Source organism: Triturus cristatus, chromosome 6, assembly GCF_964204655.1.
Source record: "Triturus cristatus chromosome 6, aTriCri1.1, whole genome shotgun sequence".
Lineage (NCBI taxonomy): Eukaryota > Metazoa > Chordata > Amphibia > Caudata > Salamandridae > Triturus > Triturus cristatus.
Genome location: NC_140589.1, coordinates 1,778,203,735 through 1,778,229,965, shown reverse-complemented (window position 1 = coordinate 1,778,229,965; position 26,231 = coordinate 1,778,203,735). Strand labels below are relative to the sequence as shown.

General features: G+C 48.8%; 1 protein-coding gene across 3 annotated transcripts in view; it reads right to left on the bottom strand.

The window, feature by feature from the left end:
* Positions 1–26,231, bottom strand: part of NCOA1 (nuclear receptor coactivator 1) — a 1,112,411-nt gene that overhangs the window by 816,055 nt on the left and 270,125 nt on the right. For all 3 annotated transcript variants that reach the window (XM_085613077.1, XM_085613079.1, XM_085613078.1), the window contains exon 2: positions 18,530–18,699. The gene's annotated coding sequence lies outside the window, so the exon portion shown is untranslated. The remainder of the gene's footprint in view (positions 1–18,529; positions 18,700–26,231) is intronic.

The window sequence follows — 26,231 nt, the reverse complement described above, 5'->3', positions numbered from 1 at the left end:
GTGACACGCTTCCAAACATTAAACAATATGCTGGCCTTGAAGCTGCGACGATTCCCCACTCCTGTTTGAAGTATATCGCTCCTTATTTGTGTGCGCGCGCGGGTCTTTTTTTTTTTTGTGTGCATCTTTTATATAGCGCGAACTCGACCCGAAGGTATTGGAGCGCTGTACATGAGCACCGTATTTACATTACAAATTCAGGCACGGGGAGATTAAATGATTTGCCCAGAATCACAGGATGCGGACGCACCAAAGTCGGCAGCGCAGCCGACGGACCACATCCTCTCCTCTTTCATGATTGTAAGGCTGCCCGGGGGGGGGGTCGCGCAGCGGCCCGCCCCTTGGAGGGCGGCCGCCTTAGTGCCACAGGAAGGCACAGGGGTGGGAGGTCGAGTCCTTGGGCTAGTCCGGGGGAGACCCCAACAGATAGCTGTTTCCGGCGAGGGCGGGCAGGAGACAGGGGTACTTATACTGTCTCCGCCCCCTCCTCGTCCTCTTGTCCGCTCGTTCGCCTTGCAGCTCGGTCCTCGCGTGTCCAGCAGCCTCGGAGCCCCTCGCTCGCGGTGAGTTTGCCTGCCTCCCCTCCCCGCCCCGGCCCTGTCCCTGGGCAGCACCAGGTGACGGGGCCCTGTGGTCGGAATACCACGGGCGGGGGGGGTTGCGGGCACAAATGCCAGGCCCAAGTCGCCGGCCAGAGAGGTTGTGGGTGCTGCGGGGGAGGGGGCGCGCGGGTGTTAGTATCGGTCGGGCATCGGCAGGCCATCCAAATATCTCCCTGTGCGGAATGTGTAATGTAAACGCGGTGCTATGGAAAGCGCTCATTCCTTCGGGTCGAGTTCGCGCTTTTAACGAGTCACTGTGGCCTGAAACTGGGGGGGCGCGCACGTGTTCAATTCATCTGTTTCTATCCCTCCCCACGGGGGAGTTTACCCGCCGATCCCTTCTGCTATTTCCTGCTCCGGGACCCCTGGGCGCGTCCCCCCCCTCCCCTTCCCAGCCCTGGGTGGCAGCTTCGGGTCGTGGCTCGGTGGCCAAGTAGCAGGCGTCGATCCCGCCACCTGGGGAGGAGAGGGGGTCCGTTCGGCTGCGGTGCCGACCTTGGTGCAGGCAATCAGGGTTCGAGCCTCGAGGTCGCTTCCACATTCTGGGATCCTTTGTCATGTCTCCCTGTACCTGAGGGTGTAATGTAGTGTAGTTTATTATGCTTTTGAAGCACCTGATGCTGCGTTTCGCTCCGCGGCAATTACCGGGCCTCACATAAATCCAAGATAACTCGTGTGATTAATTTTCTTCCTGATCAGCATTTTGTATAGTTGAGGTTTGACTTCGAAATAGTTAGGGCAGAGGGTCAATGCGCCTGCTGCAAGGAACGTGTGCCAAGTAGATTTCAGAGTGCGTATGATGTTAAGATGTCTGCAGGTTGCTGTTTTCAAAGAGACATCCTTTTGTTTCTTGCATTTTATAACTTAAGTGTGGGGTCGATCCCTCCACTGCCAAAGTTTTTCCTGGGCGGGTGTTTTATTGATTCTGTTCAGGAAAATCACGACTGGTGTGCCAGCTCCGGGAGGAGATGTGGCCCGTCGGCTGCGCTGCCGACTTTGGTGAGGAAATCAGGGCTCGAGCCTCGAGGTCGCGTCCCCCACTCTGTGATTCTGGGCATATCACTTCATCTCGTACCTGTATTGGCATGCAAATACAGTGCGCGTGCAGCGCTCCGGGGCTTTCGGGTCGAGTTGCGCTATATTAAGTGCGGGACACACTATGTGTGCGAGGGGAGATTCCCGGATGGGCAGCGCTGGGGGCTACATGCAGGGCGGCGCACCCCCTGGGCGCGCCCGGCTCTTACCTTCGCGCGCTGTCCTGCCACCACGGAGTGGGTGTGGTCACCGACTTTGGTGCTGGAATCCGGGGTTCGAGCCTCGATGCCCCGCCCACTGCTTGTGGTTCGGGGCTACCACTTCATCTGCCGGTCCCTGTCTATGTCCAAATACGGTGGAATGGCTCAATTACCGCCGGGTCGAGTGCGCGCTATATAAAAGATGAAATAATTTATAAATTTTTTCCAGTTTAAGATCCTGACCTTTTAAGTCACGGGCCTTTGGACTGGAGCGTCTGTTGTCTCCCATGCAAGAGAGACACGGTGGCCTAAAGGTTAAGGTCGGAGACTCACACACTCAAGATTATAGGTTCCATCGCCAGTGATTCTGATATATTGGGGCCCCCATGGCTGTGTCTTTCCCAGGGCGAGATGCGGCCTAGCGGAGAGCCACTCCTGCCTCGTTCAGTAATTTTAGACTTTTCAGCAGTGGGGGCCCGGCGCGAACCCTGTGTGCTGCTGTGTAGGGACAACAGGTTTACGGATGGCATTCCCAGCACGTTTCATGTGTACAATAGCTCCCCCACCGTGAAGCCCCCCTGGCAGCGCCTCACCTGCGAGCGCTGATTTCTCGCCTCAACCCCAGCTCTGCGTCGGTCCGGATACATAATGCCGAAGCAGGCCCAGGGGGCAGTGCCAGACCTGGGCCCCGCGTTGCATGTCGGCGCCAAATTGCAGCACTTCGCGCGCGTCAGCTCAGCAGGCGGTGTGGTTTAAATCGGCGTTGGCCAGGATCGTTGATGCGTCCCCCTCGGCGGACTCAGGGATCACCGAGAACGTCCCGGAGATGGCAGGCGCAGGAGGTGGGTCAGCCCTAGCGTGTACCTGGGCCTTGGGGGGGCGGGGTGAACCCCCGACCACGCGTGGTTCTGCCTGCCTGATCCTCAGGGCCGCTCACGGCAGCAGAATGGCAGGGGGTCTCGCCACAGTGCTACGCTACCGCCGATCACTTAGGCAGGTAGTAGAGCGTCCGAGCCTCCGCTGAGGGAATCACTGCAGGGAGCAGTCCCTTCAACTCACATGTAGGCAGGTTATTCAGACAGGGAAGGGAGCCTTCGCCGGAGCCCCAGGGCTACACGCCCGACTCCATTGCTCACCGGAAGCCCTAATGTAGGTGCAAATTTCATAGCGCAAACACTTTCTAGAGGGAACAGCCTCCCCCCCCCCCCCTTCGGGCCAGGCAAGTTGACGGTGCCCTCACGGGTCCCTCCTTTCTATCCTTGCTGGGGGTCGGGCCCCACGAGACAGCATGGGCGACACGGGTATTTTCTTTGGGAGGGCTCTAGCGCAGTGCTCCGCGGCAGGCGCCTCGGGGTCGCGCCCTTATTAGATCATGTGGGAGAGGATATGGTCCGGCGGCCAGAGCTGCTTATTTCAAGCCCCGAGGTCGCGCCCACATCCTGCGACTCCAGCGGACAATTCCTTCTCGCACTTGAACGTATTATGTATTCTAGGTTCCATGTAAAGCGCTCCAATCCTTCGTGTTGTGTTCGCGTCATATATATCACGTAACATAATCCAACGACACACTCATTTGGTTCATTATGTTATTCTGCTGTGCCTGGTTGCGCTATGCTCAATGGTGCCCTGCCATGCGCTCCATTACCTTCGGGTCGCCTGCGCGACAGTTTGTTTGCCCACTATCGTGCGGGAAACCAGGGTTCGAGCCTCGCGGGCGAGTCCGCATCCTGAGGGGTGGGCAAGTAACTGAACCGCCTCGCACCTGAATTTTAATGTAAATAAGGTGCTTTGCCTGCGCTCCTATACCTTCAGGCCTATTATCTTATTTCCGCGCCGGAATGTGCGATATTTAAGGGTGCTCTGCCTGGCGCTCCAACACCTTAGGGTCGTCTGCGCGTCATGGTGATTGCCACACTTTGGTGCTGCAAAACAGGGTTCTAGCATCGCGGTTGCGTCCTCATATGGTATTCGGGTAGGCGCAGGTTTCGAGCTTGGGGGGGCTCGTCCACATTACTGGATTCTGGGCAATTAACTTTCTCACCGTCCCGTAGTATGTAATGTAGGACGGAGCTTTGCGATGGGCTTCACCTCCATCGGGTCGATCTCGCGCCATGTTAATCCCGACGCGGTGCTGGAGATCAGGGTTCGAGCCTCGGGGTCGCTTACACATCTTCGGTTCTGGGGCAGACCACGTACTCTCACAGGCCGAAGGTCATATTGGCATCGCTATGACACCTTCGGTTCGACGTGTGACGGGCATTGTTCATTGAGTAGGGAGACACCTGGCCGTGCCTTTTGAGCGGGGCACACTAAACGTCGCAGGGAGTGGGGGTTTTGCTGTCTTCGGATGCTGCAATTGAATTACGATCAGCCCGGCACACGCTTTGTGCTGCATTTATGGATACATCGCGTCTGAGCGTCAGGGCAGACCGGCACGGTGAGGTAAGCGCTGCCGTCTTACACAAATGTTTTGGGCGGCACCTGCCCGGTGCTCAGGGTCGGCTGAGGGTAAGGCATCGCAACCAGCCTCCCCAGGATGCCGGGCACTGAGGGGGGTGTGCCCCCGCCAGCTTTCCGGTGCTTGGTAACCTGGGTGCTGTAGGCAACAGGGAGCTGCCTGGTTTGTCTCCTACCCCTCCCCCCCCCCTTCCTTGTTGTGAGAGTCCAGTGAGGGGCCTTACTAGTTACTGGCAGCTGGCACAAGGGCAAAAAGTGGGAGCTGTGCCACAGGCCCCGTCGTTTCGTATATTCCCTCGCTTGTATTGCACGGCTGCCTTTGTTTGGTGCTTCATTCTCAGTGAGGGGTGTGCTGACGTGCATTACAGGTGGGTGCTGCCACAAAATCTTGGAAATGCACAGTGGGTAGTGTTTTGGTTGGCTACCTTGAAGTAGTTGTCATGGGTAGAAAGATTACGTCCTTGTAATGGCGTGGAGAGAGCCACTCCACACCCCTTGTTGTGAATTATGAAACATTCTTCCCGAATGGATATGCGAACTCAGCGGATACTCTAGCTCAATGAGATGCAGGCAAAACGATCTCAGGTGGGCATCTATTCAGCTGGATTGGGCAGTTTACAGTTTAGGAGGACACAGCTCCCTCATATTGTGAAGTGGATCAGATGGGCCAAGCTGTGCTGCACAGCACCACGCATATTCTATAGGTCGCAGGTTGAATACTAGTTCCATGCACAGTCAATGTTAGGTTTGATTCCTACACGCCTGCACACCTTCGTGTATATTGTACATTCGGGACACATGTTACACGTTGAAAGGACGTCCGTTGTTATTTACTCGTTATTGGTTATTTCATGGGTTATCCGCGGGTGTAGAGCGTTAGGCTCTTGTTGTATTTCCAGCGGGTCTGTTTGATGCGGAATGGTGGATTTTTGGGGCACAGCCGCGTGGTGGGTCTCTCAGTGTCACACTGCCGGCCTTTTATCTCCCGGTTTGTCTCACACGGTTTTAAGATGATGATTGAGTTGTTAGTCTGTTCTTAGTATTGAACACACCAGGTATTTGTGGGACTGATATTTGCTGGTAATCTAGGACACATGTCCTCCATTACACACATCTCCAGACAGGACTGCCCCTCCCTCCCCCCCCCCCCTAATTTTGGAGGAATAGGGGTCCAATACTGGTGGGGTTGGCAGGCTTTGACAGAGGTTGGCGGCGAGCTCGCACATCATTCGGCTCATAGGATGATTCAGTTGAGTTTGGGGCAGGTCACAGGCCGCTTCTTCACGCTGTGTTTGTTCTTCGAAGTATGGTCGGGTCAAGTGACGGAGTAGAGCAATCATCGCATGGTATATCTGGGCATGGAGGAATGCCAGGCAAGATTGTAGCGTAGGCAGGGAGTAGTACTTATCGGGGATTGGATGTTCGTCTCAATGGCATGCCGCCATGCAAGGGGACCATGCACCGAGGTCCCGTACATCAGGCAGTGACAGGTCAACAGGGACCATTTGTACTAGAATTTACATGAGTGGTTCCCGCCACGGTTGGTCAGATGGGAGGCTGTCGTCTTTATTTGCACTGGATACCCTTACTCCAACGCTCCTATTGTAAGCTTAGGATGCCTGTTGACGCGGTTAGACCGGCTCTCAGCTATTAAAATCACCTATGTGCCTTGGCATGGTTTGTCTCGCGTCAGGGCCAGTTGGGGCCACTGTTCAGGACACGGTTAGACTTCTGGAACATAGACTTGTCAACATCCTCCTAGGAAACCATGATTAGCATGGAGGTATTGGACCATGGAGAGCCAATGGTTGTGGGTTCGTGCACAACAGTAGCAAGGGAATTACAGTCTGCTTCATCAGGCCACATGTTCCATCATTAGCACCAGCAGCTGTAGAGCTCCCTTTTTCACTCGGGACTGGGACTGGCAATGTCTAACTCTTACAGCCAGACATGGAATAGGCAAAGGACATACCTTGTTGAGGCAGTAGTATTGTCTGTCTCGCTTCCAGGCCAGTTGGGGGTTACGGGTACGTACCGGCTCGACGTTCTGGTTGCGTTTCGATGCTTGGGCAGGTGCCCGTGCACCTGTCCAAGAGGACATGTAGCACGGCGATAAGTGGTTCAGTGGCTCCAGCTATTTGTGTTAACGGGCAGGTGAAGCAGCAGAACTTAGAGGGGCTTGGGTCTGACCTCTGGTTCAAGGGCGGAGTCTGGCAAGCTCACTTAGTAGCCCGTCCTTGAGTTCGGCGAAACAGGTACCATTGATGTGAGTAACGGGCAACTTCTCCCGCCCTCCAGCACTGGCTGGCAGCTATGCAGGGTGGAAGTGGCCTTCCAACAGGGGCCTCTTGGTCCATAGGATTGGGGGAAACTCCTGGGAAACATAGTTGGGCTACAAAGTAGCAGGAGAACTATTGGCTTTCCCAGTATTCAACATAGAGGGGTATTTAGGCTTTGGTTCCCCCGGGTCACGCTGCCCTGTCTGCTCCCTGGTATGCTAGCCGAAAGTTGGGAGGGCAAGGCTTCACATAGGGTAGTGAATGTCAGAAGGTGATGGCATACTCCGACTAGTGCTAGACTCAGATAACGGAGGAAAGAGGAGGTATAAACCTTGTCATCTCTTAACTCACTCACATTGGCACCTCCTGGTAGGAGTGGCTTGGAATAGGTTTTGTTCTTCAGCCAGGCAAAGGTACCATTGCACCATCGCCTATTCTTAGGCAGGTTAATTCAGTCATAAAGCCATGGGGAGTTTAGAATGGTGGTGACTGATGGAATGCGAGGGACATACTCCAACTGAGTGAAAGAGGAAGTGAGGCGGGCTTTTGAACTCTTACCTCCTCCCGCATTGGCACTGTCAGGCAGGAGTGTCTTGTCAAAGGGATTGTTCTTCAGCCATGCAAAGGCTACATTGGACCAACGTCTAGTTATAGGTTTAAGGTCATTTCAGTCAGAACTCCACGGGGGATTTTAGAAAGGATGGGGGCACCTGTCCTGATGGGGCATGCTGGCCGCCGGTCCGGTTGGGCGTAACCTGGTTTTGGCTGGACCTGGGAGGTAAAAAGGCCTACCTGGGGCCATGCGCAGTTGCGCAGTACAAAGAGGTCTTGGCTTCATCAGGCATGGTCTTATGCACGCCAAGTCCACAGGGTGCCTGGAGGGTGATGGGGTCACCTCTCCACTTTAGGCATGGATTTATTTTTTCTGGATCTTGGGGAAGCATTGGCAGCTGCGGGTTGCAAATAGTAGTGGTACCTTGGTGGGGGGCCCTGGTAGTGACGGTGGCCACTCCCAAGGCTGTGGAGGAGTTACAGGGCGATCCAGGGTCTGCACTTACCAAGGGGTACAGCATGCAGCAGCACCATGGGGTGCTAAGCCAGGATACCCAGGGATGTTTAGCGGGTCCCCTGGAAGAACGACGGCGCCCCGTTAACCGAAAGGCGGTTGTGGGTCTGAGCAACCGGGGGCTGCCATTTATGCTCCGCCCACCCATCACGGGGGGGCGTGTGAAGCATGTGGACTGGTGGTCCACGGATGGGAGGGGTGGACCCTCCCAATATTTGGTATACACCAGTTGGCGTTGCCATGGTGACTCTAGGCTTATCAGACGGGCAGGCGGCATAGGGCTGGCCTGCCCTGGGATCGCCCGTAAGATAACCCACCTTGTTTGCATATTGGTTATGCTAATAAACCTGCAGCAATATTTCTCCACTTACATTACAGTGTCGTGTGTTTTTATTTATGCACTTATGTACTTATGTGCTTTGTGATAACTGTTGCCGATATTGGCACTATGTAAGGCTGCCCGGGGGGGGGTCGCGCAGCGGCCCGCCCCTTGGAGGGCGGCCGCCTTAGTGCCACAGGAAGGCACAGGGGTGGGAGGTCGAGTCCCTGGGCTAGTCCGGGGGAGACCCCAACAGATAGCTGTTTCCGGCGAGGGCGGGCAGGAGACAGGGGTACTTATACTGTCTCCGCCCCCTCCTCGTCCTCTTGTCCGCTCGTTCGCCTTGCCCGCCCCTCCGCTTACCCGGCGTCCGGAGGGACAAAAGGGGGGGGCAGGTTTTTTCTAACAGTGTTACTTTGTGTTGCAGGAGGAGTTACAGGGCGATCCAGGGTCTGCACTTACCAAGGGGTACAGCATGCAGCAGCACCATGGGGTGCTAAGCCAGGATACCCAGGGATGTTTAGCGGGTCCCCTGGAAGAACGACGGCGCCCCGTTAACCGAAAGGCGGTTGTGGGTCTGAGCAACCGGGGGCTGCCATTTATGCTCCGCCCACCCATCACGGGGGGGCGTGTGAAGCATGTGGACTGGTGGTCCACGGATGGGAGGGGTGGACCCTCCCAATATTTGGTATACACCAGTTGGCGTTGCCATGGTGACTCTAGGCTTATCAGACGGGCAGGCGGCATAGGGCTGGCCTGCCCTGGGATCGCCCGTAAGATAACCCACCTTGTTTGCATATTGGTTATGCTAATAAACCTGCAGCAATATTTCTCCACTTACATTACAGTGTCGTGTGTTTTTATTTATGCACTTATGTACTTATGTGCTTTGTGATAACTGTTGCCGATATTGGCACTATTCAATCTTTCTGAAAACCGAAACCCACAGTTTGCTGCAGGCCCAGTATGATGGGGGGCCTTCTGGCCAAGCACTGGCGTGTACATAACTGCAGCTCAATCGGGTCACCTGCACACACGTGTATGTACTATGGATATAATGACAGCCTGGCATGAAGAGCCAGAGTTGTCGATCTAAGCATAATGATTGTCGACACCATCACATCTCATTGGAAAGATAACTTTTCAGCCGCTGGGAAGGGAGAACACGGTATGCGTCTCAAGAGGCACACCCAGCCTCTAACTCCTCTGAGTTGTATTTGAACCAAGGGCTGCTGGGGAGGGAGGAAGACACGTCAGGACCTCGGTGGAGATTGGCATTTCACAAGAAGGCAGTGCGAAGAGCCTTGGCAGGCTCGTGAAGCCTTGGCAGGCATGTGAAGCCTTGGCAGGCCTGTTGCACACAGACTCTGGTCGGCTTCGCGGATTTTTTTTTTTTTAAATAATGAAACCATTTGACTAATGCTTTAGGAATAGATTACAGAGGTCAATAGGGTGATGCTCAATATTTCAGAGAGGTATTTTCATCTTTTGAGAATTCTGAGATAGTCTCACTTCCTTTTTGATTTATTTTCTTCTGCTCCTTTCATTAGTTTTTACCAATGCATATGGCATAAGTACCCACGCTATTAGAAGATTCTATTATCTCAGGGTACAAAAAAGACACATAACATCCACTATCACACTCCTTCAAACTATTTTGCCAACTCATAATCAAGCTTCCTCAAGCTAAGTCCTACTTTTAAATTGAATTCTAAGAAATTAATCCCGTTATGTTATAAATCTTATTACGTGCTCGATTACCCGTGAGGGTGTCTTGACGCTGACTCAATGGAAGGCAATATTATACTAAGTTAGGAAGGCTTAAAGACAAAAATTAAAGAGCCAAGTCTTGAGGGATATTCTAAATCCTAAGAGATCAGGAGAAGATTTAATGTAGAAGGGAAGTTCATTCCAGGCAAGGGCGGCGGCCTTCACAAAGCTGCAACCACCCCACATAGCTTGTTAGAAGCTGGGAACTACAACTGTTTTAGCGAAAGAGGATCTTAGAGATCTAGTGGGCTGGATCTAGTTGAAACTGGTTTTGAGGAATAAAGAGCCTTTGTCATTTTTGGCCTTAAAGACAAGGCACAAGGCCTTGAAAGTCACTCGCTGCCTGATAAATGGAGTATCCCTAAAGGTATGGCAACCAAGTTATAATTTGGAATTTTCAAGAGGAGCCGTGTGGCAGCGGTTTGCAGCGTCTGCAGCCTGTTTAGCACGTGCTTATGGGCAGTTCGATACAGGCCACTGCATTCATGGAAGAAAGAGGGAGGTCACTAGTGTCTTCGGAGGTTGGGGCGGAATGTCTGGAAGAATCTTCTTAATGAGCTTTAAGGTGTAGAAGACCTTGGAAGCGACTGCACTCCCTTGATCAGCGAGGGATAGCTTGCTGTTGATTATTATACCGAGATTGCAGGCTTTATTGATAGGGAGTGGAAGGGAGCCCATATCCAGAGGCCAACAAGTGGTCGTCCAGAAAGATTGGTCGGCCCAAAAAAGCAGAACCTCCGCCTTAGCAGAGTTCAAATGGAGGCAGTTATCTGCAATCCAAATATTAACCTCCTGCATACACTTGCTGAAGTTGAGTCCAGTTTCTATCGAGTCATTAACCAAGGACACTACGATTGGGTATCGTCGGCATAGGGCGTAAACGACTTGATCAGTTTCGGAAGGGGGGGTAATATAAATGTTGAAAAGCATAGGGCTGAGTGAAGAGCCCTGCAGAACTCCACATACGAGGGAAAAGGAGTGAGGTACAAATGTCTCCAATCTGACCGTTTGTTCGTGGCCATGAAGAAACAAACTGAGAAGTTTCCAGGCCCCGTTTTCCTTCAGACGATTCAGTAATCTGCCATGAAGTACAGTATCGAATGCCGCTGACAGATCCAAAAGTATCTGGGTGGCTTTGCCGCCATGATCTAGAGATTTCCTTATTTTCTCAGTTGCTTTTTTTTTTTAAATGCAGATTTATATAGCGCAAACTCGACCCAAAGGTATTGGAACGCTTTACATGAGCACCGGTTACGTTACACAAGGACACATTCAGGCACGGGGAGATTAAGTGATTTACCCGGAATCACAGGATGGGGACGCGACCCGAGGCTTGAACCTTGGTTTCCAGCACCAAAGTCGGCAATCTAGCCGTCAGACCACATCCTCTCCCTCTCGCTTTGATTAGAGCCTTCTCCGTACTGTGCCTAGAGCGAAAGCCAAATTGAGTTTCATCCAGATGATTGTTGTCCAGGATTAATTTTACCAGTTGACTGTTCATTTCCTTCTCAATAAGTTTTGAAGGCAAATGGAGACACAATATAGGGCAGTATTTGTTTGGCTCTGCGGGATCGAGAGGTTTTTTTTGTAGCAAAGGAAGAATCAATGCCTTTTTGCAGATGGTTGGAAAAATGGCAGAGTAAAAAATATGATGGAAAATTCTGGTCAGGATGGGCGCTAACATCTCTACGATGGAAGTCGCTGTCTTTGGTGGGCAAATATAAATTAGATTGTGCCTCGCAGGCACCTTCACAGAATTGTATTTCTGTGCTTATGTTTATTGTAGTTGTATGACAGAGGTACGCATAGCTGAACGTTAGCTTCAGGGGAATTTGAACATGGATCGATGTTGGCCAAGTTGTGTCAGCTGGTTTATGAAGATGGAGGACACATCTGCAGGTGTAGAAGTGAGGAAGAGGCCAGAACGTCACCTTCTGAAAGTTGTCAACTGAAGGGAAAGAACTTACCAACTGCTAATGCATGAGGTTTTTTTAACATTGCCTTACAGAATGGCTGCAGAATCATTCACGCCATGACATGGCTGGAGATCAAAGGTGATTAACTGGATGAGCATAAAACATTCACTTTTATTAGACTCTGTTTTATTTACAACTGCTTTAGCCACTAGCTTTCATTTTTCCTACAGAATTTTCACATATCTCTCTATATTTAGAGAGAAAGAGAGCAATAAATTGCAGGTCCACTGCAGTACAAGTACCATTGCAAAGAATGACGGAACTAAATTGACCCTACACATCCAGCTGGACTCTTAGCTTTAATGTACTCTTGACTTCTGATGGTCAAGTTTCTCTGTATCTTTCATCAGTCTTAAGTGGCATCAGTGGGGTGTAGCATTACATACAATGTAAAAATACTTTTGTGTTTCGCTACAGTACGCAATGCTGTACTTGAGAAAGTGAATTCCATTTACATTATGTTTCAGGCAGCAATAGGACAGACAACTGCGGACTGTCCCACTGCAGCTTCCAATTTAGGGAAAGCGCAAATTTGTTGCTCATACATTACAGAGCTGCCACCACGGGTGGGGGACCGTCATGAGACATGTGTGCTGCAAAAGGAGACCAACATTTCCACCCTCTCCTGTAATTCAGCCATCCCACCAAAAGAAACCAACCAGACAACCGTACTTGCGTTCGAGAAATGACAGCATTCTCTGGCCATATTTATTACACTTCATAAACACAACGTTAAAAGAAAACATTTTTTCAGTTGTCTTGAAATTGCATAACATTTCCAAATCAATATACACCAAATGGATACAATATTCTCGCACTCCATTAGGAGTCCTGCTTGACCACCTCATGGCTCCTCGTGGCATCATCTACAAGGCACACTTTCCACTCCCCCAAGGTGAGGGAGCTAGGGCCAACTCAACATATGGCCCCTAAAAGAACCATCCATGCCAGAGCAACCCAATGAAGGGACACCCTCTGGTACCCAAACGGGGGGATGAGGTCGGGCAACTGGGCCATACCTTGGCCCCTGGCGCAGCCATAATTGCCCCCCCCCACTCCCCACGGGGCATACCATGGGCTACCCTCCAGGACCAAGGACAATTGCTGTAGCAGATGCCCCCAGCCAGTGACCAGTGACCGTGTTATCCCTGCCCCGGGTAATTCAAAATCAACAACATCTTAAATCCGCCTGCGCTTGTATTTGTGATGCCCCACATTGCCAACCCGTTTTTGTGGTCAAACAAGACTCCTTAACCACCACAGGAGTAGTTGGTTACCCGATCAACTATGACTCCCCCTAAACGTGGCCACCGAGCAATGTAAAAAAAGGTGGAGTGTGAAGGCAACAACATTTTCAACAAACAGTTCATTACCCTGGGCGGACAAATGGACTCCATCTTTGTGAAAACATGCCTCCCCGCAGGCAACCATGTGAAATTGTCTTTAACAGTGCTGTGTTCAGTAATCGTTTCAGTCTACAGTTCAAACGTCTGACTGACTCATTCAAGCCCTTCGTAGATCGGCCCAATTTCCATACCCTCGTTAGAATTATATGAGACCATGCTATGGTTGCATTCGGGAATCTTCTAGCCAACTATGCAATCTCAACCAGCAGGGCCTCAAACAGGGGCCGTCTGCCCTCAGTCGCCAAATCGTTGCTGCCGATGTGAAGGATAATGAGTGCCGGTGGCGGGTGCCCCCAGTTTGAAACCTGCTCAACGAACCCACGTAGGCCATCTAGATGAAGACCGCCCCTACTGACCCAGTGAAATTGGAGACCTACGTCCGCTGCCCATTTGCGCAAACGACTCCGGCTGAAGGTTGTACTCGCAGGATACACGAAGGAGTGACCAACGACCCACACACTGGCGGTAGCCATGTGCCCTATGCAAAAATTGGACAGGAGGAAAAGTTTACGTTACTGCAATGGTCCAATGATAGCCCCTGTGTCTATAACATATTCAGTCGCTCATTGCGTTTATAGCAGTCAGATTTCCACCTGCCAATCCTTTTCACCGTTTCTGTGTTAAGCCCCGCTCCTACTGCCGATGGTGCTGCCCCTATCCTGAAGGAATGTGTGCTGAAGGTACCCTGTATGCCTGCTACCAAGAGGGCTTTACGCATAATATGGGCAAACTGGTATTTTGTCAAAGGAACACCTGAAGCATGTATGAATAGAGAAGTAGATGTCACCCTAGGACGGTTCTGCAAATATGCACATGTCACTTTAACTGGACACCCTAAGAAAGTGCTGTCTCCCCTCAGAATCACCTGATCCCCTCTCCCGCATTGGTCTGTTTTTGAGCGTGGGATGGTAACCACCAAGGCGTCCCCTAATCAAGGAAATATTACTAAGTAAAATGCCTCCGTGGGTGTCCTGTTTAGACTTTGCCACAATTTCCGAAACCCTGAGGGCTCCGGTCCTCAGGCGCTCCAGAGGACGTGGATCGGCAATCCGCAGGGGCAAGCAGGCAGCAGGTGCTCTCCAGGTTAAGACAACGCCTTTTAAGCGCTGTCCTGCTGCCCCTGCAAGCCACCCAGGTGACCCCACTGACCCCCCTTGCCCAATCACCATTAAACGCGGGAAAGCAGCCAGCGGAAATTCCCAAGATGCGGCCACAGCCCAAAACCGGTCCATACCGGCCCGCACCGGTCTTCAGGGCCTTCGAGGTGGGGGATGCGGCCCCTCATCCAGTTGCAGGGGATGGAGGGCAAGTCTCATTAACTGTGCCCTTATGCAATATTTCACCCATATGTAATTCACTTTTAGGTAGGTCTTCATAGGAGTAGACCAGGTACACACGGAGATCACAGTATAACAAACATGTTAAGGAGTGAGTAAAAAAATCCTGCGGCGACAATATACTCTTGATGCTGAAACAAAGCAGGGGTGGGGATCCAGAGAGGGCAGCTGTTTTGACATAGATCTGCGCGTCACGAGGTATTCCTATGCCTCATTATTATCATTAACTGGGATATTAACAATGACAGTAATTGGCAGATCGCATCGAGCTCTCAAGGGGCACTTTGAATGGTGCCAGAGCTCTGGTAGGGGTCTCTACGCCGCTAGGAAAACACAACCCCCTAGAGGGCTTGGAAAATAAACATCAGTCAGAAAATAATTGCTTGATACCAATTACACCACTCCCGAGAGCAGCCAAACAAGCAGGATGGTGGAGCAGCCACCCATCGGGAACCAACCTTAAGTTAAGGCCTGTCGTCTTTGTCTAGTAACAGGCGCACACACATACACGCTCAGGTCGACTATCCCCTAAAGAGAGTGTCAGAAAGGGAATACACGAGTCCTTTGTATGAAGGAGTTGGGAACCGTTTATTGGCAGAATGACTTCCCTTCATTGATAAACTATGAGCTGTTAAACGATGGACTATTCTTGCTTCTCGTGATACATTTTCTCAATCCCTCTTCAAAGTTCCCTATTTAAAGATAAGAAACCTGCTCACTTTTCCCATGGGCGCAATATTGAACCAGATGGGAAGGCAGCTAGCCCGTTCTAACTGGTTTTCCACCCACAGGGATGCACACCACATTCAAACTCGCTACCTTTCTTCTGAAAGGACATGGTTGCAGCATACCCAAAGAACCACCCTTTCGGCTGCAGTACCCAACGCTGCCACCGACACTCAAAGCACAGACTACTCAATGTCTTCATACAGACGGTATTTCAAGGAGGCTGTGTAATTCCGCATTCTTAGCAGGGCTTCCAAATTGGAAGCTTGTCACACTCTGTTTGGCCCAAGACCTGCACAGGGGTGCTCGTGCGTACTTGAAGTAAACACCACCACCACTTGTCGGCAGCCAAATCAAAGCCCAATCTCATATCTCGAATTTGCCACCGAAGACATAAGATGAGAATCATGACTTTTACAAGGCAAACCTGCCTGTGTGAAAAACCTTAACACACCAGCTCAAACCTCTCAGCATTACCATGTAACTTTGTAATGTGATTTAATCAAGTGGTCTAGAACATGGGTAAAACTCTCAAGTGTCTGTATTCAGAAGGAAAATCAATCTTTTCTTTATACAGAAATCAATTCCATTACGACCTTTCAACAACATAAGATTGCTATGTTGAACTTAGACAAATACATTTTCATATAATTTACATTGCAGTAGTCAAGTCAAAGAAGGCAGCACCGACACAGACCAGCTGGTTTATGGTCAAATGCAACTGTATAACAAGCATAACAATTATGCAGCAATTGTTTATTTTTTGGCGGAACACCCAGGTGGTTTTTCCCATAATTTCTGGAACATCTGTTATAAGGTGGTTAACGAGCAGATGGGCGCAGAATACTGCCCTGGGTCAGGGGCTTTGTCTATTTGAAGCCAGATCTAGAAATTCTTATGAAGTTCATGCAAAATCTTCAGCAAGCCACTCAGGATCCCCGACTTCAAGTCTCCGACACATTCTTAATCTATCCATTCAATCAAAAGCAGCAGAGGAATCAACGGCATCTAAGCGTTCGTTTTTTCCATTCTCCAGTGGTTTTCAAACAGGCGTTCGGAGAGTGAAACAATTGTCTATTTGGGGTACCTATTACTCTCTAACATGCCTACTAAAGAAATCTAACTTAACTGACAGCTGTCAGCCTACTGATGTAGTCTGGCAAACTGTGTGTAAGGTTACATTAAAATCGAGTCAAGACCTCCACAGCAATGTGTAAAATGGCTTAGAATCATGTGTATGAATAGATGCTGTACCTAGCTTCTCATCATACATGTAAAGGGGTCTGGGTTCAACTGAGGTAACAGTGGATTGCCCCAGCCAAATATATAACTGTAAGTTTAGAAAAGATAATACCCCCAACCATAGATCAACACACTTGCAAACCCAAAAAAACACAGTACACTCATGGCCTTCTTCAGAAACAATGTTACATTGTAAAAAGGAATTTATGTACATAATGATTTTGCAAAACAACACTTCTGGCATAGATAATATAGATTAGAGTAAACATTCCCAATGGGGTATACAAAGCCTTTGAGAACAGCTGCACATTAAAAAAAACATTTTCACAAATGATAAACGGAGTGTTCGTGAATTCACACACCTTCACCAAAGGATTTGGGTACACTCGTGAGCTATCATTGAAGTGGGTATAAATCTTAGGGAACACAGAATTATAATAAGGACCCAGCTATAAATTATTGGCACCAGGATGAATACAATACTAATTGTCCTTTGTTATAAGCCTTGATGTATGGAGTGTCTTCTGGTCAGTTCTAAAAGAGGGCAGTGTACATCCAGTATTGTCTTGGTCTCACGTTTATATTATGACTGGTAAATGGAACTATTCTATGGAAGGATTAATATCAGGTCCTCCTTCATACTACTGACACGTTTCAACTCTTTGGGGCAGGGTTTTAGGGTCATCATCAGGACTGGGGTCCTACTTGATCTGTAGAACTTTGTTTTGTTGCCAGTGAACCCTGCAAGAGGTGTCTCTGGTGGGCGCCTACATGCATGAAGCTCAGCTGCAGGTTACTGAAAAGTTGGGAAATTATTTCAACTACTTCCAGAAGAAAGAAGAACACCAAGTTACTAAATCAAAATCCTAACCAGGAATTCATGGCTTCATAGCAGAAGATCCTGTAGTAGCCGTAGATTATAAGTACATAGATTTTTGGGGTATGAAAGTGATACTGAGAAGACACTCACCACCTATAGAAGAAACGAAACCTATGTCATTGACTCCCCAAAAATGATAAATATGGCTACCACAATCATGAAAACAAGCCTGGCGACCTAAGACTGAACACATTACCTGCATCAAATAACATAGATTTTTTCTTTAACCTGCAGTCAAAGGACCTTAGAGTGGCAGTCGGTGTCCTGCTACAGTTCAGGAAGGTAGTTAAGCCCAGGTTCCTCTGAGATAGTTGAATGCTGGCGTTATGCTGTATTTCAAGCAGATAGTGAATGCATATTAGTCCCTCGTGTCATGTGTGCACAGAACATAAAAGCAATGGGACCAATTCTGGAAGAGATTCTGGAGATGGTAAATAACCACTCTGCAGGTAATCTCAGACATATGTTTTTCTGTATTTAAATCCTATAACACATTTACCCCGTCTCCTTGGGGATGCCACGGCATCTATGCGGACTTCGAGCATTCCCCGGACTGTAAATGTTGGCCCTCGAGAAAATGTTTGAGTGTGCATGGAATAACAGAGCATACAGTTGTATATATATATTTTTTTAAAGCAGTGCGCTTAGCGGTAGCCAGTGTAACAGGGAGTGCACAGATGCAAGATATTCAGTGGTTGAATGTATGGTTGTCACACTCTGATGTCATCTAAAATGGGAAGTCAGAGATGCTGTAGGACAAGGGAAGCGTCCACTTCTACGGCTATGCCATGATGACCGCGTGCTACCCTCGGCGCCACTGCTCTCAGTTGTAAGTGTTGTGAAAGTTTTACTTCAAGGGGTTGTGCCCCTCTAATGGGGTAAACTGACAAGGACTGCCCTGCTCCCGTCAATATTCTGCACACAGGAGAAGCTTGCACTGCCGCTGCCCGTACTTTGACCTTTGGAGTGTGACACTAAAGCTTGGTAAACTCTTTTCAGTGCACAAGCCAAAGGGACCGGATTGGGGAAGGCTTGCTGCGTGTGCTGGAGGCAACGTGAAATCAATACTTTCCATAGGAGACACCACAGCAGTAATGGTTCCGAGACCAGTGCGATTACGGCAGATCGAGCAATATACCGGCGTCAGGCAACCTCAGCGATGAGAGGCGCCGGGGCCATTACAAAGCTGACGGACGGCCTCGCCGCCAATAGTAGTAATGAGATCAAAACATACCTCTAGCTTTCTGGAAGTGCGAGGCGACGCATGGGACTCGCGCTCGTTTGGAAATTAGCAAGCAGTGACGCCGGAGAATCCTAAAACCACAGGGCAGCCAGCATCAGTCTTCCGCCGGCAGTCTTCAAATGAACTCTCACAGCCGGAGCTCTGCAGCCAATTATTGGATTCTGTTAGGCGGGAGAAAAAAAACACTGCTTAAATCCTACCCACTCCATTAAACACAAACCACACAGGATAAAAAGCAGCTTTACCCAACCAGTTTGCAGAAAGTGCCGTCATTTACTGTACTGTGTATATTGGCAAGAGCGTCCGCGCCATGTTTATAAATGAACTCATTATGTACTTACCTGTAATGCGCCTGCTCGTCACGATTCATTCTCCACACAGCTAATTACCAACCAATACGGAGGGGACCCGGAACCTTCAATATCGGAGAGAGAGCGCAGAAGGCACCGTGGCCACGTGTACTGAGAACCGGGGTCCAGGCAGTGATGTGGAGTACAGCGCTCCGCTGCCTTTCGGCTAGGTTAGCGCTATACAAACACCGCATTCATACAATAATCCGCGCAGATTGTAGCGGGATCACTCAAAGGGTAAAACAGAACACAGAAAGCTACAGTGCCGTAAACTGCCATCTTAACGTCTATATTCAGCACTACTGCGAATACTTCGATGATGAGCACAGCACCCTGAAGTGACGTGTCCACGTGTAGTGCTTTATAAAACGACAAACTTGTGTTTACTGGCGTTGAGTACTCACAACAGACTGCCGCAAGTACCTTCATGACAGCAAATACGAGCACACAAAGAAATGGGTGGTTACACAAAGGTGTTGAGGGTAAAGAAAAGGGTAGCCGGGTGGCGAAGCACAACACCATATACATGTATCACCTGACATAGGGCAGGCAGGGTGGAGCGCTCGCGGATCACGAGAAGGCAGGACAGGGGGCAGTGGGCTCAAGGTATCCTACCTCTGGGCTTTCAGGACTCTCCAGGGATAGGGTCACCTAGTTGATTTGACAATGCATTCCCCAGGACTGGGGGGTCCTGTTAAAAGGTGTAGGGGATGAGACATACAAGGGGAGGAGTTAAGCGTTTTAAAAATAAATACATCTGTTTATTGAAATCCATGAAAAGGAAAAAAAAGCAGTACATTACAATCGATTGGCTGGTGCAGGGCCTTGCCCAATTAGACCCCTCAATGAGGCACGTTTAAAACAAATTCCCAAGCCCCCCCAGCGGCTACACCACCATCCCTCGAAATGTCCTCCAGGGGGACCAGATTTCCCCCCGATGTACGTGGGCAACCTCTACCCGCTTATATTGATTTTTCCTCTAACATGCACCAATCAATGCCTTTCTTCCAATCGATCACCTCCAGTGCACTCCACGCACCCCACATGCGAGCTATGTATCGTTTGGCACTGCCAGATCCCAGGGTAACCAGTGCTTGATATAACTGGGTGGGAGGTCATCCCCCCCAACGTGTAAGATGTAAGATGGCCGTGTCAGAGAACTCTATGCCTAGGACCTCAGAAGAACAACTGAAAGAGCAGCGTAACATGTTACTCTTTCCATCAACTGGATTAGACTGGACAGAAGTTGTGCGCTTCACCTAAGAGAAAAAAAAGAGTGCGTGTGTTGCACAATGACTGCTCAATGTGGTAGTCTGGGATGGCTCAGCTGATAAGCCAATGATCTAGACACTAAGCCTGACTAGTTCATTTGGAAAAGTTATGCCAGATGCCATATGTCAGATCTTTACATTAGGAAAAGTTTTGACAAAGGCAGCTCGAAATGTTCGTTGGGAAAAGCATATGTTATAGCCAAGAGGCCTTCATAGGTGGATTAATTCACTACCATAAAGCTTGTTGACATGTGAATCGTTCTCTTTATTACTGAAAAGGCTCATCAGTGCTTCGCAAACCATTTCAGATACATTTGTAGACCGCAAAAAGCGCTTGCCTCTTCTGTCTCTTAATTTACCTTGGTACACTTCTGCTAATTCCCAGTTGGAGTTCCTCCACAGGTTACCTGTGAGTTAGCTGACCTTGTATAGGACTCTCTGCATGGCACACAAGGCACTTGCCTAGAGTATTTCAGCTCCTGGCATTAGACTTTAGTGCTCTCTTGCATACTTCATTCCTCTTCTTCACTCTCAGGTGTGCCTATGTTCCATCGCATCACAGTAGTCAAACACAATTTCTTCGTTCTCACTCTGATTGCAAGTTCACCATAAGTAAACGTCTCAGCCCATGTGAGGGCAGGATGAGCAGCATGCCAATCAGAGTACAGGTTGCAGCACATTACAGCCAGCCCTATTGGCATTAACAATGTTTGTTTAGTCATATGGGTGCAGAGGATATTGATTCTCTAGAAAGGACGCCCCCTTCAATTATTTATCCCCAATAAGTTGAATAGGGTATCTATATAAGGTCTCAAAACCATCTTTGTTCCTCCTTCTCGGAGTGTTAGGAATCTATGTCTTAGGAGAGTTCCTGGGGAATGGGTAAAGCAATACAATACAACGCAAGGCATTTCTAGAGCACACAGCGGCCTCTAAGAAGGCATTCCAACACTAGCGGAAAGATCAAGACCAAGGAGAACCTAATAGCAGAGAGGCTAGACGACCTCTAGGCAGAATTAAAAAATCAGGGTACATGGGATTGCTTAGCAATCCAAGAGGAAGAGCATTGGAGGGCAGAAAATAAGCGATATGACTCCCCTTCTGGCCTTGTTAATGCGGGGGAGTTGGAACAGTCTCAGGTTATTAGATCTCAGTGATCTCACCTGGCAGTAGGTGTTAAATCGGTTTCGAAGATAGAGTGGACCTTTGTGAGTATAGGCCCTAAAGGCAAAGCCGAGTGCCTTGAATTGTATCCTCTGGCTGACGGGGAGCCAATGAAGGTGTCATAGGTGACCGGACACCGAAACGTGAGGAGGAATCTTGAGAATGAATTGAGCGGCTGAATTATCCTACGACTCCTGTGACAGCATCAATGGAGATGCCAATAGGTCCAGAACCTTATTAACCCCTTCGGTGCTCATGACGGAACGGTTCCGTCATGAGCCACGGTTGAGCTGTGCTCATGACGGAACCGTTCCGTCATGACCACGCCCGCGCAAGATTCCGTCAGCACAGCGGCGGAATCTGCGCAGCATGGAAGGGGTTAAAAGAGATGCCAACCTCAAGAGTGGCAGAAGCCTAGGAATTCACAGTAAAAGAGGCTGCAGCTTGGAAAACCAGTTCTCTAGATTTCCATGGCTTGCATATTTCTTCTTTTTTCTTCCTAAATTTATTTTATTTTATTCAAGAGACCAACAGGGATATCAGGCTGTAGCGTTACATGTATATAGCACATATGTTAGCATTGAGGATAGTAGTCTGGGCAGATGTCGGTTGCGTAACATTATTGATATGTGTTGATTTATGTGCTGACATATTGAAAATGAAAAGAATAGGGAAAGTTACAATACACAAAAACAGTGTATACAAAGAACAGTGATATGCAGCGCCAGCTTTGCATGGTTTTCCTTTCTGTCAAACATTCTAGTGTGCCTGGACCTCAGCCTATTCCTCGTCACCTTTGATTTTGGTGGCCTCCAAAAAGGTGTTTAGCAGGATCTGCTGTAATCTATCTTGCCTATTTCCTTTTTCATGCTACCTTGTGAGGTCATAACATGGTCAGCATCCTCTTGTCTCATCACGTTAGGTGTCCCAGCGAGTATAGCATAACCTCTCCCTGAGTTTGTCCTGCTGAACCCTTACATTGTGTCTGATGTCAGTATAGCACGGTCAGTCATCTCCATCAATACTACAATGTCTGGAGGTTTCGATTAACTCAGGCAGAAGCAGAGAATTTCATACCACAGCTTACAGTGACACAAAAACATGCCGTAGCCCCATGCTCTAAGATGCATGTACAGGGGACTTCTGGACAGGAAGGTTGGAAGTTTCATATATTACACCTAGAATTCTTATGGGATTACTGGACTTTGGTACATGACCAGGACAAGTGTCCTTATCAGTCACCTATTCCACAATTCCTTCAGTAAGGATGTAAGTGTGGAGGCTCTGTAACATCTGAAAACAATTTTAAAAGGACAACCCCCTGAAAACGGGGCTGTTATTGCTCTCGGAGTACACAAAGAATAGAACAGAAAGGGGCCATATTACAATTCACTGGTCCTTTCTGTACATTGTTCCATTTAAGGGTCCTCTCTTCTGTGGAGGTATAGGAAGTGTCTGATTTGGAGGTACCTGTGAAATCCATTTGAGGTGTCCAATTTATTCTCAAGACATTGGAACGACTTCACGTTGCTGCTTTCTGTGAAATGGACGAGGCCATTCAGTACACTGCGCCATTATCTTGCCTGCCAACTGTCCCTTCGAAGAATTGACATCGCAAATTGTTCATTTGGCAGGGGTCACAAAATGATATGCCCAATTAAGATAAGTCAGGCTCCCATAAGTGGATGCTAATACATGTCTGGAACCCTGCACGGGACAGTAAACCTGTATTTGCTTTCTCAAAGGGAAACATTTAAAGGGACAGGTGAAGCTTTAAAAAATCTGGTTTGGAAAGATGGAAAAGCTTTCCCTTTCCCATCCAGCCAGCATCGCAGCAGGGATCGGAAACTGATGCTACAACAGCAGTCAGCAACCATCCATATATATCTCTCCGAATCGCAAATCGTATTAAGATGCTCCTTTAATGTCCCTCTATTTGCAATTCGAAAATACCCTTTTTGGAGTCATAACAACCTTTCCGATGAAAGGGCTTTTATACATTGTCCAATTTATAAGGCACTATGAAGATGAGGAGGAGATGTTTCTGTCCTGTCATTAACAAGTTGTACCAAATTTGGATTAGAGGTCAGTGCTTGGGCCCACCCATCGCAAAGTTACTTACTCCGCAATTCAATTTTGAAACAAGGATGCTGCCCAAGTTCAAATCCCAAGGCAGGTTTTCAGAAAACACACACATGGCAAAGAAGGATCCGTTCTTTATTAAATCAGAGTTTGGTACCAAACACAAAGTAAATAATAGCCCACTCTACCACAACTGAATGCCTGGGAGGAAGAACAGATTTCAGATGGTACTAGTCACTTCTGTAACAAACTTGTTGATTCTGGATACAACTGTGCTATTGTGCTTTATGAACCTTGGCTACATTCTGCATTGTTTGAAGAGCAGATTCTTTCATTCTCGACTATATGGAAATCGTCACAACTAAATGCTGAAATCTAATTCAATTTTCTAAAACATTCGTCCTCATCACGTATATAGCAATACACTAAGAAAACGTGCCCTTTTTGTGCGCAACAAGACTGCACTACCATATCTAATATAGTTTATAGACAAAAAGTAGAATCATTTTTAGCAACTACAGCAACTGGATTTTTGTTTATAAAAGACGTTGTTAAAGAGGGTATCTTAAAGATATGTTTATGATAAAATAAAATTTGCTATACATAATGTGGGCCTTTTGTGACAATTTCTAATATGGGAAAGAGAACGAATGTTTGAAGAGGTAAAAACAAACTAAATTGCTAACCTTTTCAATGGGCAGGCAGGTGTGACTGGATGTGGGAGAGCATGGGGCTAGCAAGTAGAAGCTACAGAGCAGGGACTCTCATTTCTATGTGTGATATGTTAAGAATAAAAACTTAAGGACGAGAGCAGCAGCAACCCAGCAGAAGCGAGGGAAAGGAGGAGAGATGAGCAAGCCAGAATTAGTTGGTAATTTCAGCCATGTACGTCTTTTTGTAAGGCAGGGAACATTGGGGGTGCGTTATGGGTTTGCATATCCATGCATTGGGTTTGGTTCTATCACAGCCTCAGCACCAGGTTCTTTCTCCTAGCCGTGACAACGTAAAGGACCTATGGAAGGCATCTCAAATTGGAGTATAGGGAGAATGCGGCTCAAACATTCGTTGCATGTTCTAGAGGTACGTACTGATCCCGGAATGTGCTGCACACACCGCTGGTGCTCGCGGGAGGGCTGTTGCCCCGGCCCAAGCAGGCGACGCTCATACAGTGAGGAAAGACCGGGCAGAGATGAGGGGAGAGAGGGTATCTGAAAGAGCCGACATCATCTCAGAATTGGTCAAATATTCTACTGGACAAATCTGGCAAAACTGAGAAGACAAATGGAGATGTCTTGGCTATCTGAAGCAAGTGGAGGAAAAGGACAGAAAACGGAGGTGAGTATGTAAAAAGAAACTCAACCTAGCGGAGTAATTCTGTTTGGCAAGGGAGGCAATCCCAGCTGCACATTAAGGAGTAGAACTGGCCACTGACCGAAACGATACAATGTTTCTCACCAGCTTGAAAGCAGATACCACACAGGGGGAGGGGGATATATTGAAGCAAGAAGTGTTCTGGCAGTGGCTGCACAGCAGTGGCGGTTCCTCCGCTAAGGCAGGAGCGTTGCCCCACTGCTCAAAAGGAAAAATAAAATGATAATAACGTATCGTTATTGTCATTTTTATTTTTCCTATTGCTGTCAGTGGTGGGCGGGGTGGCCAGAGCAGGGAGAGGAGTGGTTTGCACTCCGTAAGGGCATATGCCTGTTTGACCGGCCCTCTTGAGTCGGCCAAACAGTCATGCGCACTTTAACTATTCCCTACCAGGCTGCATTACACAGCCTAGTGAGGAACATGCACATGCTCCCTGTCTGTCTGAGCACTGAACCATGGCGCTCAGACCAATCTCAACGCTGCATTGCAGCATTGTGATTGGCTCAGGGGAGCCTGTAGGTACCGGTGCTTCCTGCTGCGGGCAGGACTGGAGACAGGAAGTAGGAAGACTGAAGAGGACAGTGGAGAGGCGGTGGCCGGCCATTCCAGGCAAGTCCTTTTTTTCTTTTTTTTTCCATTCCCCATCTCACCACCCACGTCTGGTAGCAGCTGCTACTGCTGCACAGTGGAAGAACACAGAAATAATGTCTTTAAAACTGTATGACCTGCTAGAGCTTCTCTTGTAGGTGAAATATTTGGCTATCTGGAGTACGGTTTAGGCAATATTATGGTTAAGAATCTTGTAGCTTTTCTACAACATCTACAAGTGTACGTTACTTTCCCGTGTTTTTGGTGGACTAAGTTGAGCTTGGAGCGGATAGTTAGCAAGCACTTGCATAACACATTGTTATTCAATTTGCACTAAATCTTGCTAGGCCCGATTTAGAATCGGGTTCCTCTCATGCGTCTAGTTATTACAACATGAGCGAGAATGCTCCGTCGCAAACTGCAAATTAGTAATTAAAAAAAAATGTGCAACTCAATTTGTTGATTAATAGGAAAATATTATACCACCATGAGTATGTCTTTTGGATGTGTATATGATTGGGGCAGGGACGCCACTGAGCTTCGGAGCTCAGGTGCATATACAGCGGAGGTCGCGGGATGAGGCGGAGGATGGCCCGCGGTGGCCCATGATAATTTGGATACCCTTTTTCTCTTGAGGACGGACTGGTGCACCACTCCGAGTCAGGACATCTACGGGGTCTGTGGAGCAGCGGCGGGAGCTGCGATACACAGCACAAGGGGGCCCGAGACATATTTCATGCCTGCCTGGATAAGTTCCCTCTGCGACCACGCGAGTGGAGGTGGATTGCAGGGACCCCCTCCTATACTACCACCACACCAGGGGCTTTTGGGGGGGAGCCTGTGTGGGAAATGCAGGTGTTGCAGTTC